The sequence below is a fragment of the Sphaeramia orbicularis genome, chromosome 13, assembly GCF_902148855.1.
Source record: "Sphaeramia orbicularis chromosome 13, fSphaOr1.1, whole genome shotgun sequence".
Classification (NCBI taxonomy): domain Eukaryota; kingdom Metazoa; phylum Chordata; class Actinopteri; order Kurtiformes; family Apogonidae; genus Sphaeramia; species Sphaeramia orbicularis.
The window spans coordinates 53,251,445-53,264,567 of NC_043969.1; the positions used below are offsets into that span (position 1 = coordinate 53,251,445).

The window sequence follows — 13,123 nt, forward strand, 5'->3', positions numbered from 1 at the left end:
CAGTGGATAATTTTTTGGGCTGTAGTCTCTTTTTCTTACAGTGGATAATTTTTTAGGCTGTTGTCTTTTTTTTCTTATAGTGGATAATTTTTTGGGCTGTTGTCTTTTTTTCTTATAGTGGATAATTTTTTGGGCTGTTGTCTTTTTTTCTTATAGTGGATAATTTTTTGGGCTGTAGTCTTTTTTTTCTTACAGTGGATAATTTTTTTAGGCTGTTGTCTTTTTTTTTCTTACAGTGGATAATATTTTGGGCTGTTGTCTTTTTTTCTTACAGTGGATAATTTTTTGGGCTGTTGTCTTTTTTTTCTTACAGTGGATAATTTTTTGGGCTGTTGTCTTTTTTCTTCTAGTGGATAATTTTTTGGGCTGTAGTCTCTTTTTCTTATAGTGGATAATTTTTTTAGGCTGTTGTCTTTTTTTCTTACAGTGGATAATTTTTTGGGCTGTTGTCTTTTTTTCTTATAGTGGATAATTTTTTTGGGCTGTTGTCTTTTTTTCTTACAGTGGATAATTTTTTGGGCTGTTGTCTTTTTTTCTTATAGTGGATCATTTTTTTAGGCTGTTGTCTTTTTTTTCTTATAGTGGATCATTTTTTTAGGCTGTTGTCTTTTTTTTCTTATAGTGGATAATTTTTTGGGCTGTAGTCTTTTTTTTCTTACAGTGGATAATTTTTTTAGGCTGTTGTCTTTTTTTTCTTACAGTGGATAATTTTTTGGGCTGTTGTCTTTTTTTCTTACAGTGGATAATTTTTGGGCTGTTGTCTTTTTTTCTTATAGTGGATAATTTTTTGGGCTGTTGTCTTTTTTTCTTACAGTGGATAATTTTTTGGGCTGTTGTCTTTTTTTCTTGTAGTGGATCATTTTTTTAGGCTGTTGTCTTTTTTTTCTTATAGTGGATAATTTTTGGGCTGTTGTCTTTTTTTTCTTATAGTGGATAATTTTTTGGGCTGTTGTCTTTTTTTTCTTATAGTGGATAATTTTTTTAGGCTGTTGTCTTTTTTTCTTACAGTGGATAATTTTTTGGGCTGTTGTCTTTTTTTTCTTACAGTGGATAATTTTTTGGGCTGTTGTCTTTTTTTTCTTATAGTGGATAATTTTTTGGGCTGTTGTCTTTTTTTCTTATAGTGGATAATTTTTTGGGCTGTAGTCTCTTTTTCTTATAGTGGATAATTTTTTTAGGCTGTTGTCTTTTTTTCTTACAGTGGATAATTTTTTGGGCTGTTGTCTTTTTTTCTTATAGTGGATAATTTTTTGGGCTGTTGTCTTTTTTTCTTACAGTGGATCATTTTTTTAGGCTGTTGTCTTTTTTTTCTTATAGTGGATATTTTTTTGGGCTGTTGTCTTTTTTCTTATAGTGGATAATTTTTGGGCTGTTGTCTTTTTTTCTAATAGTGGATCATTTTTTGGGCTGTTGTCTTTTTTTCTTATAGTGGATCATTTTTTTAGGCTGTTGTCTTTTTTTTCTTATAGTGGATTTTTTTTGGGCTGTTGTCTTTTTTCTTATAGTGGATCATTTTTTAGGCTGTTGTCTTTTTTTTCTTACAGTGGATAATTTTTTGGGCTGTAGTCTCTTTTTCTTATAGTGGATAATTTTTTTAGGCTGTTGTCTTTTTTCTTACAGTGGATAATTTTTTGGGCTGTTGTCTTTTTTTCTTATAGTGGATAATTTTTTGGGCTGTTGTCTTTTTTTCTTATAGTGGATAATTTTTTGGGCTGTAGTCTTTTTTTTCTTACAGTGGATAATTTTTTTAGGCTGTTGTCTTTTTTTTCTTACAGTGGATAATTTTTTGGGCTGTTGTCTTTTTTTTCTTACAGTGGATAATTTTTTGGGCTGTTGTCTTTTTTTTCTTACAGTGGATAATTTTTTGGGCTGTTGTCTTTTTTCTTATAGTGGATAATTTTTTGGGCTGTAGTCTCTTTTTCTTATAGTGGATAATTTTTTTAGGCTGTTGTCTTTTTTCTTACAGTGGATAATTTTTGGGCTGTTGTCTTTTTTTCTTATAGTGGATAATTTTTTGGGCTGTTGTCTTTTTTCTTACAGTGGATAATTTTTTGGGCTGTTGTCTTTTTTTCTTATAGTGGATCATTTTTTTTAGGCTGTTGTCTTTTTTTTCTTATAGTGGATAATTTTTTGGGCTGTTGTCTTTTTTTTCTTATAGTGGATAATTTTTTGGGCTGTTGTCTTTTTTTTCTTACAGTGGATAATTTTTTTAGGCTGTTGTCTTTTTTTCTTACAGTGGATAATTTTTTGGGCTGTTGTCTTTTTTTCTTACAGTGGATAATTTTTTGGGCTGTTGTCTTTTTTTTCTTATAGTGGATAATTTTTTGGGCTGTTGTCTTTTTTTCTTATAGTGGATAATTTTTTGGGCTGTAGTCTCTTTTTCTTATAGTGGATAATTTTTTTAGGCTGTTGTCTTTTTTTCTTACAGTGGATAATTTTTTGGGCTGTTGTCTTTTTTTTCTTATAGTGGATAATTTTTTGGCTGTTGTCTTTTTTTTCTTACAGTGGATAATTTTTTGGGCTGTTGTCTTTTTTTCTTATAGTGGATCATTTTTTTAGGCTGTTGTCTTTTTTTTCTTATAGTGGATAATTTTTTGGGCTGTTGTCTTTTTTTCTTATAGTGGATAATTTTTTGGGCTGTAGTCTTTTTTTTCTTACAGTGGATAATTTTTTTAGGCTGTTGCACCTCTGGGCTGCTGTAACCTACTGTACCATCTAATACTGGACATCTCAGTGACAGTTGTTTGTGATCTAACATCACTTCCATAATGCGGTGTGTTTGTGACAGCATGTCGTTCTTTTTTTCTCCAGTCCTTTAATCCGGCGCCTGCTCATCTGGGTAAGACGTCTGATATTCTGACAGCAGGACGGGAAGCTCTGTGATGTATGTGGAAGTCTGCGGGAAATGTTTGGTGCTTAAAAATAGCCACAGATGGAACAGAACAGTTTGTCTTACACCACAGCTTTCAGAGTTTAATTTCTACTAACGACCCAAACAAACTCCCTGGTTCATCAGGAGAAAACACCTGACCTGATACAGACAAAAAAAAAAAACACAACAGAATGAACATTTTGGACTCAAGGTTCTAATAGTTTTGGATTTTTCATTACAGTTTAGTTTTATTTAGTTTGGACTTTTTTTTTCCTCTAATTCAATTAGTTTTAATTCGTTTTTAGAGCAGGTTTGACAGTTTTCATTAGTTTTCGTCATTTTCTAAATGCTTAGTTTTAGTATAATTTTACTTTTGTTGTATCTTTTATTTTCTTCGCCATCATATTCAAATAAATCCCAGACAAGACTGAATTCTCTAAACCACAGGTGTCAAACATATGGCCCGTGGGCCAAAAGTGGCCCTGCGCCAAAGGGTCCGGTCCGGCCCCTGGGATGAATTTGTGAAATGCAAAAATTACACTACACTGTTAAAAAAAAAAAAAAATCTGTAATTTAACAGAATTTTTACTGTTTATTTGACAGATTTTTCCTGTATTTTGAAGATACAGGAAAATATCAATGAAATGACAAAAACAGACTGTGATTTTACATGTCAAATGGAAAAGAACACGAAAAAACTAACAGTGAATAACCATAAATTTCCATTTTTAAAAAAAATTTTTTTTTCTTTTTTCACAGAAAAATAGTTACATTTGCAAATGTATGGTAATTTCACAAATATTTCTTTTCTATTTATGAGATTAAACTGTTAATTTAAAGTTTAATACTGTTCAAAAAAAAAAAAAAAAAGAGATAAAATTACTGACAGTTAACGGTAACAGAAGTATTAGTTCTGTCAGTTGAACCAGACTTGTTTGTTCATTGACAAATATCTTGTGTAATTACAGGAGGTTTCACAACCAAAATGTTGAATAAATGTATTTTTGTGAATGTATAACATGTATAAGCACTGATAAACTGTCCAAATACAGTTTTTATCAGTGGATTGGACAACTGAGTCTCACTGAAAATTATATATATATATATTTATAGGGAATTGGATTGTTTTAATACATGTAAATATTCTTTACTTAAACATTAAAAAGTCCTAAAAATATGCAAAATCTCATGTAAAGTTAGAGCAAAAAACTGTATTGAATGATGGAAAATTACCGTATTTTTATGAGATGGTTATTTTCGTTATTTTTACAGTATTTTTTCCCCAGCTGCTGAAATAATACCCTTTTTTTTTAAACTTTTTTTTTTTTTACAGTGTACAGTACGTTCAGTGTGTGTGTGTCTGTGTGTGTGTGTGTGTTCACGGACAGATGTGTCAGGTGTGTATCTTCATGTACGTGTCAGCTCATACACATATCAGTTGGGGGGGGGGGGGGGGGGGGTTCTGGTTAATCTGGCTCTTGTTTGATTGGTCACATGCTGCGGCTGGTTGGTGTTTCCTGCGGTGGCGGCAGCAGTTGGGGGGGGGGGTGGGGGTGGGGGGGGGTGACAGCGCAGCCATGTTCAGCATTATTGCTTGTCGGAGTTAGGAAAGCGAGTCGGCACTGTGTCGTATACGAGCGCCGCCGCCGACTCCGTTTGAACGACACATCAATTAGTGGAGGAGTACTCGTCAACAGACTCAATGGAAAGTCAAAGGTACAGAGGGGAGGGGCTTAGAAATGGGCGGGACTGGACACTGGAACACACTGAAGGAACAGAGGATGAAGGCGGGACGCAGTGGGACGAAAGAGCCTTAAGCCTTTATCAGCAAGTGACCGTTTTTGGTCATTTTCCTGCAGTAGTGAGTAGATTCAGTGAGTCCGCCATCTGAGGTCCAATGTGGTCTCCAGGGTCTGTCAGGTCCAGGGTCTGTCAGGTCAGTGTGGTCTCAAGGGTCTGTCAGGTCCAGGGGTCTGTCAGGTCCAGTGTGGTCTCCAGGGTCTGTCAGGTCCAGTGTGGTCTCCAGGGTCTGTAGGTCCAGTGTGGTCTCCAGGGTCTGTCAGGTCCAGGGTCTGTCAGGTCCAGTGGGACGAAAGAGCCTTTAAGCCTTTATCAGGCAAGTGACCGTTTTTTGGTCATTTCTTGCATGCAGGTGAGTAGATTCAGTGAGTCCGCCATCTGAGGGTCCAATGTGGTCTCCAGGGTCTGTCAGGTCCAGGGTCTGTACAGGTCCAGTGTGGTCTCCAGGGTCTGCACAGGTCCAGGGTCTGTCAGGTCCAGTGTGGTCTCCAGGGTCTGTCAGGTCCAGTGTGGTTCTCCAGGGTCTGTCAGGTCCAGGGTCTGTCAGGTCCAGTGTGGTCTCCAGGTCTGTCAGGTCCAGTGTGGTCTCCAGGGTCTGTCAGGTCCAGTGTGGTCTCCAGGGTCTGTCAGGTCCAGTGTGGTCTCCAGGGTCTGTCAGGTCCAGTGTGGTCTCCAGGGTCTGTCAGGTTCCAGGGTCTGTCAGGTCAAAGTGTGGTCTCCACGGTCTGTCAGGTCCAGTGTGGTCTCCAGGGTCTGTCAGGTCCAGGGTCTGTCAGGTCCAGTGTGGTCTCCAGGGTCTGTCAGGTCCAGTGTGGTCTCCAGGGTCTGTCAGGTCCAGTGTGGTCTCCAGGGTCCTGTCAGGTCCAGGGTCTGTCAGGTCCAGTGGGACGAAAGAGCCTTTAAGCCTTTATCAGGCAAGTGACCGTTTTTGGTCATTTCTGCATGCAGTGAGTAGATTCAGTGAGTCCGCCATCTGAGGTCCAATGTGGTCTCCAGGGTTCTCTAAGGTTTCACCTCTGAGGTCCAGTGTGGTCTCCAGGGTCTGTCAGGTCCAGGGTCTGTCAGGTCCAGTGTGGTCTCCAGGGTCTGTCAGGTCCAGTGTGGTCTCCAGGGTCTGTCAGGTCCAGTGTGGTCTCCAGGGTCTGTCAGGTCCAGGGTCTGTCAGGTCCAGTGTGGTCTCCAGGGTCTGTCAGGTCCAGTGTGGTCTCCAGGGTCTGTCAGGTCCAGTGTGGTCTCCAGGGTCTGTCAGGTCCAGGGTCTGTCAGGTCCAGTGTGGTCTCCAGGGTCTGTCAGGTCCAGGGTCTGTCAGGTCCAGTGTGGTCTCCAGGGTCTGTCAGGTCCAGTGTGGTCTCCAGGGTCTGTCAGGTCAGGGTCTGTCAGGGTCCAGTGGGGTCTCCAGGGTCTGTCAGGTCCAGGGTCTGTCAGGTCCAGTGTGGTCTCCAGGGTCTGTCAGGTCAAGGGTCTGTCAGGTCCAGTGTGGTCTCCAGGGTCTGTCAGGTCCAGTGTGGGTCTCCAGGGTCTGTCAGGTCCAGTGTGGTCTCCAGGGTCTGTCAGGTCCAGGGTCTGTCAGGTCCAGTGTGGTCTCCAGGGTCTGTCAGGTCCAGTGTGGTCTCCAGGGTCTGTCAGGTCCAGGGTCTGTCAGGTCCAGTGTGGTCTCCAGGGTCTGTCAGGTCCAGTGTGGTCTCCAGGGTCTGTGAGGTCCAGGGTCTGTCAGGTCCAGTGTGGTCTCCAGGGTCTGTCAGGTCCAGTGTGGTCTCCAGGGTCTGTCAGGTCCAGTGTGGTCTCCAGGGTCTGTCAGGTCCAGTGTGGTCTCCAGGGTCTGTCAGGTCCAGGGTCTGTCAGGTCCAGTGGGTCTCCAGGGTCTGTCAGGTCCAGGGTCTGTCAGGTCCAGTGTGGTCTCCAGGGTCTGTCAGGTCCAGTGTGGTCTCCAGGGTCTGTCAGGTCCAGGGTCTGTCAGGTCCAGTGTGGTCTCCAGGGTCTGTCAGGTCCAGTGTGGTCTCCAGGGTCTGTCAGGTCCAGTGTGGTCTCCAGGGTCTGTCAGGTCCAGTGTGGTCTCCAGGGTTTGTCAGGTCCAGGGTCTGTCAGGTCCAGTGTGGTCTCCAGGGTCTGTCAGGTCCAGTGTGGTCTCCAGGGTCTGTCAGGTCCAGTGTGGTCTCCAGGGTCTGTCAGGTCCAGGGTCTGTCAGGTCCAGTGTGGTCTCCAGGGTCTGTCAGGTCCGTGTGGTCTCCAGGGTCTGTCAGGTCCAGTGTGGTCTCCAGGGTCTGTCGGGTCCAGTGTGGTCTCCAGGGTCTGTCAGGTCCAGTGTGGTCTCCAGGGTTTGTCAGGTCCAGGGTCTGTCAGGTCCAGTGTGGTCTCCAGGGTCTGTCAGGTCCAGTGTGGTCTCCAGGGTCTGTCAGGTCCAGTGTGGTCTCCAGGGTCTGTCAGGTCCAGTGTGGTCTCCAGGGTCTGTCAGGTCCAGTGTGGTCTCCAGGGTCTGTCAGGTCCAGTGTGGTCTCCAGGGTCTGTCAGGTCCAGTGTGGTCTCCAGGGTCTGTCAGGTCCAGTGTGGTCTCCAGGGTCTGTCAGGTCCAGTGTGGTCTCCAGGGTCTGTCAGGTCCAGTGTGGTCTCCAGGGTCTGTCAGGTCCAGTGTGGTCTCCAGGGTCTGTCAGGTCCAGGGTCTGTCAGGTCCAGTGTGGGTCTCCAGGGTCTGTCAGGTCCAGTGTGGTCTCCAGGGTCTGTCAGGTCCAGTGTGGTCCTCCAGGGTCTGTCAGGTCCAGGGTCTGTCAGGTCCAGTGTGGTCTCCCAGGGTCTGTCAGGTCCAGTGTGGTCTCCAGGGTCTGTGGTATTTTGAACTCACAGCAGTACTTGTTAAATCAGTTGGAAAACCTCTCCATGTTCTTCCTTGTTTCCAGGTCATTCTCGTCTGTTTGAATCCAGTCTTCTCGTCCTTGGTTGCTCAGGTGAGGCTCTGCTGTTCTGTTGTTTTGTAATGAAGACAATAAAGTTCCCTGATCTGGAACTCAGACTGTTTCTACACGAAGAGTGGTGGTGTCGAACACTGGCCTTAAAGGGTTTTTTTTGGAGAACATCTATGACGGTGTAATGAAGTTAACCTTTGTAAATGCATTCAAAGTCCGCTTTTCACAACTGGAAACATCTGACCCTCTGTTCATGTCCTAAATAAAAAGTACGGCTAATTATCCACTAATCACACAATGTTCGATGTGAATGCATTTAGCTGAGGCGCTGATGACGTTCATCTGAAGCAACTTCCACCGTTTGACTGAATCCATAATGAGTGTAATTATGACCTTTGACCTCAGACTACCCAGACCTACGTAGTTCTTCTGCTCCCTTTAAAGTACTGGATCGACATTTTAGATATTTATTCAAATGCAGTTATTGTGGAGGTTCATTTTTGGGTGTTTTTTGTTTATTTTCATTTATTATTTTTTCACACTCTTTTATTCAATAATGTTCGTTCCTTTGTTTGGATTGAACTCCAATCCTGTTTGATGTTAGTTGTGAACTAATAGAATTGAACATTTGAACAGGATCTGAAACTGGAATGTCTGTAAAACCCAATTTCAGTTTGAACACAGTTTGAACATTTTATGATAGAACATTAGATCCTGTTGGGATCAAATACAAACGTGTTTGGTATTTGTGCAGATTTCTGCTGGAATTCAATTCTTCTAGGGAAATAATCATTTGTACTTCTGGAGTAATCATACTCCAAAATCCACTTCAAGCTACAAAACTGTTTTTTTTTTCCTATGAAATACTGTACAACATTAAATTCAATGATGAATAAAATTATTTTTTCCAACAAGTACTTTCATGAATTGGGTAATTTGGCATTAGTCTTAGATACTATTAGTACAAATACTATGAACTACTTTACTGTGTACTTTTGGAGTAATCATACTCCAAAATCCCTTCCAAGCTCCAAAAGTCTTTGTTTTTTTTTTGTCTGAAATAGGCTTTAAGATTAAATTCAATGAAGCAATAAAATTAATTTTTCCAATAAGTACCTTGTGAATTTGGTACTTTTGGCATTAGTCCTTCATATACTATTAGAACAAATACTATGAACTACTTTTACTGATGTACTTTTAGAGTAATCATACTCCAGAATCCATTCCCACTGCACTTTGTTCAGTGGTTGGAACAGATAAAATGTACAAAAACAGATTAAAACCTTTAAAGTTTATAAGCTGTGGTATTATTTTGCAGCTCCAGACTGTGTTTTTTGGTGGAGGGGGGGGTGGGGGGGGGGGGGGGGGCAAAAGTGGTTCATGACTGATACTAAAGGTTGCAGAGCCCTGGTCTGTGTGCTCGAAATAAAACTACGCTAACACTATAGCAGCTATTACAGTGACACACCGCTAACACAGCCGCTAACACACTGCTAATGTTTAAAGTAAAGCCTAAACTTTGAGTAGAAGTGCGACCGTGCATGTGTCCACATCCATAAGGTCAGGGCTGTGTTTTAAGAGTCTGACACTGTAACCTCAAACATCTCCTTTAAACCCACTCCAAATGTCACTACCGTCCTCGTCACTGTCTGCGCAGGACGCTAACGGCAAAAAAAAAATAAATAAGCCACATTTTCACCTTCTCCTGAACATCCTGCTTCTCCTTGAGGGCCTCCTCCAGCTGGGCTTGTAGGTCACTGATCTGGGCCAGGTTCTGAGCGGACTGTAGGCACCAAAAAAAAAAAAAAAAAAAAACAACAAAAGAGGAGAAACAAAGTCAGAGAGCAGAAAAACATGACACACACAAACCAAAGCACAGGAAAGATTTAAGACTGAGACCTGAAAACTGGACGACCCATACCAATTTTATATGTGGTCCTAAATCTGACCCAGACCACTTTCATATGTGGTCCTAAATCTGACCTAGACCACTTTTATATGTGGTCCTAAATCTGACCCAGACCACTTTCATATGTGGTCCTAAAATCTGACCCAGACCACTTTCATATGTGGTCCTACACCCAATCTGACCCAGACCCACTTGCATATGGGTCCTAAATCTGACCCAGACCACTTTCATATGTGGTCCTAAATCTGACCCAGACCACTTTTATAGTGGTCCTAAATCTGACCCAGACCACTTCATATGTGGTCCTAAATCTGACCCAGACCACTTTCATATGTGGTCCTAAATCTGACCCAGACCACTTTCATATGTGGTCCTAAATCTGACCCAGACCACTTTCATATGTGGTCCTAAATCTGAACTGGACCACTTTCATATGTGGTCCTAAATCTGACCCAGACCACTTTCATATGTGGTCCTAAATCTGACCCAGACCACTTTCATATGTGGTCCTAAATCTGAACTGGACCACTTTCATATGTGGTCCTAAATCTGACCCAGACCACTTTCATATGTGGTCCTAAATCTGACCCGGACCACTTTCATATGTGGTCCTAAATCTGACCGGACCACTTTCATATGTGGTCCTAAATCTGACCCGGACCACTTTCGTATGTGATCCTAAATCTGACCCGGACCATTCATAAGTGGTCCTACATCTGAACTGGACCACTTTCATATGTGGTCCTAAATCTGACCCGGACCACTTTCATATGTGGTCCTACATCTGACCCGGACCACTTTCATATGTGGTCCCTAAATCTGACCCGGACCACTTTCAGATGTGGTCCTACATCTGACCCGGACCACTTTCATATGTGGTCCTAAATCTGACCCGGACCACTTTCATAAGTGGTCCTACATCTGAACTGGACCACTTTCATATGTGGTCCTAAATCTGACGCCAGACCACTTTCATATGTGGTCCTACATCTGAACTGGGACCACTTTCATATGTGGTCCTAAATCTGACCCGGACCACTTTCATATGTGGTCCCTAAATCTGACCCGACCACTTTCATCTTGGTCCTACATCTGAACTGGACAACTTCATATGTGGTCCTACATCTGAACTGGACCACTTTCATATGTGGTCCTAAATCTGACCCGGACCACTTTCATATGTGGTCCTAAATCTGACCCGGACCACTTTCATATGTGGTCCTAAACTGACCGACCACTTTCATATGTGGTCCTACATCTGAACTGGACCACTTTCATATGTGTCCTACATCTGAACTGGACCACTTTCATATGTGGTCCTACATCTGAACTGGACCACTTTCATATGTGGTCCTACATCTGATCTGTATCTAATATTTTCCAATGTGACTTCAGTCTGAACGTCCAGATCGCATTTATCCGATCTTGTATCCGATCCTGAAACTGTTCCGATCCATCTGATTTCACTGTGACCTGTGCGAAATATCGACTGTTCTTTTTTTTTTTTTTTTTCAGCTGCTTCCATTTAGCCTCGGACGGTGCAGGCAGATCACTCATACCTTCCATCAGCGACAGAACAGAAACACTCTTTCACTCCACTTTTCTTTCAGTTGCGTCTCGTCTGCACATCCATACTCCATTAAAACTAACGGGGTGGGGGTGGGGTGGGGTGTGGTGGGGGGTCCACTGGTGCTGCTGAACACCATTGCTCCTCTAAACTGACTCCATGTGCTGGCCGCTCACAGGCTCAGTGTTAAAGCCTGAAAATGGAAGTGGAGCTTTCACCAGTCAGCTCTGGATTAGGTTTAGATGATACGACACAGGCCTGAAAACATGTGCAGATATGACAGCGCTAGCATAAAAAACACAAACTGTAAGTGTGCTGATGTCTTACACCAGGGGGAAAACCAATTTAAATGCATTTCAAACTTTAGCCTCATTTTGACAAATAAAATCATCTAAAAAAATCTAGATACTTTTTTTCATAATTCATGCACAAAGAGTTAAAACCTGCACTGAACTGCACATTATGAACCTGTGTGTATTTGTGTGTGTGTTATTAATGTGTGTGTGTTTACTTGTGTTTGTGTGTGTTTTTGCATGTGTGTTTGTGTGTGCATTGGTGTGTGTTTTTCCATGTGTGTCATGTGTTTGTGTGCATTTGTGTGTTTTGTGTGTGTGTGTGTTTAATGTGTATTTGTGTTTTTGTGTGTGTTTTTTAATTTATTATGTGTGTCTTTGCGTATGTTTATAGTGTGTTTTTTAATGTGTGTGCGTTTTTGTGTGTGTGTTGTGTTTAATTTATGTGCGTGTGTGTATTATTTTATGTGTGGTTTTCCCAGGTGCGTGTGTATGTGTTTTTAATGTGTGTGTAAGTGTGTGTGTTTTAATGTGTGTGTCTGTGGTGTTTAATGTGTGTGTGTGCATGTGTGTTAATGTGTGTGTATGTATGTGTGTGTATGTGTGGTTTTTAATGTGTGTGTGTGTTTAATGTGTGTGTGTGTTTTTAATGTGTGTGTGTGCATGTGTGTTTAATGTTGTGTGTGGTTTTTAATGTGTGTGTGTGCATGTGTTTTTAAGTGTGTGTGTGTGTTTTAATGTGTGTGTGTGCATGTGTGTTTAATGTGTGTGTGTGTATGTGTGTGTTTTTAATGTGTGTGTGTGTTTAATGTGTGTGTATGTGTGTTTTTAATGTGTGTGTGTGCATGTGTGTTTAAATGTGGTGTGTATGTATGTGTGTGTATGTGTGTGTTTTTAATGTGTGGTGTGTGTTTAATTGTGTGTATGTGTGTTTTTACATGTGTGTGTGTGTGCATGTGGTTTTAATGTGTGTGTATGTATGTGTGTGTATGTGTGTGTTTTTTAATGTGTGTGTGTGTTTAATGTGTGTGTATGTGTGTTTTTAATGGTGTGTGTGCATGTGTGTTTAATTGTGTGGATGTATGTGTGTAGTGTATGTGTGTGTGTTTTTATGTGTGGGTGTGGTTTAATGTGTGTGTAATGTGTGTGTGTGTTTAATGTGTGTGTGTGTTTTAATGTGTGTGTATGTGTGTTTTTAATGTTTGTGTATGTATGTGTGTCCTACCTGTGCCACTGCTGCCTTGTGTTTAGTGTGTGTGTTTTTAGTGTGTTATGTGTGTGTGTGTGTGTGTGTGTGTCACTGCCTGTGCCACGGCTGCCTTGTGTTAGGGTGTGTGTTTTTAGTGTGTATATGTGTGTGTGTGTGTGTCCTGCCTGTGCCACTGCTGCCTTGTGTTTCTTCATCAGTTCGTTCAGGTCTTCCTGGTCCTCTTCCATCCTGGACTGGAGTTCGTTCTTCTCCCTCTGTAGACGACTCAGCTGTTCCTCCAGCTGCGCACACACACACATATACACACTATAAAATACACACCATAAATACACTTCTTCTTTCTCAGTTCCATCCACCACAAACAAACCATGTGTTTTCAAACACAGTCAGGAGGAAACTGGGCGTCTGAGGAATTTTGTCGTGCTGTGCATTGTGGGAAACGAAGGCGTGCGCCGCTACCCTGACAGCAGCAGAGCTAGCATATGATATTATATGGATGAAACATGACGCGTAAACGGCTGAAACGCGTAAACTGCTGAAACGCGGAAACGGCGGAAACCGGAAACGGCAGAAGG

At 42.0% G+C, this 13,123-nt stretch overlaps 1 long non-coding RNA gene across 1 annotated transcript in view; it reads right to left on the minus strand.

Moving 5' to 3' along the window:
- The window catches only part of LOC115432265 (uncharacterized), a 14,073-nt gene extending 1,484 nt beyond the window's left edge, over positions 1-12,589 (minus strand). The window contains exons 1-2 of the long non-coding RNA XR_003937181.1: positions 12,564-12,589; positions 9,269-9,352 (exon numbers count right to left, since the gene is read on the minus strand). This is a non-coding gene — a long non-coding RNA (uncharacterized LOC115432265). The remainder of the gene's footprint in view (positions 1-9,268; positions 9,353-12,563) is intronic.
- Between the last annotated feature and the right edge of the window lie 534 nt (positions 12,590-13,123).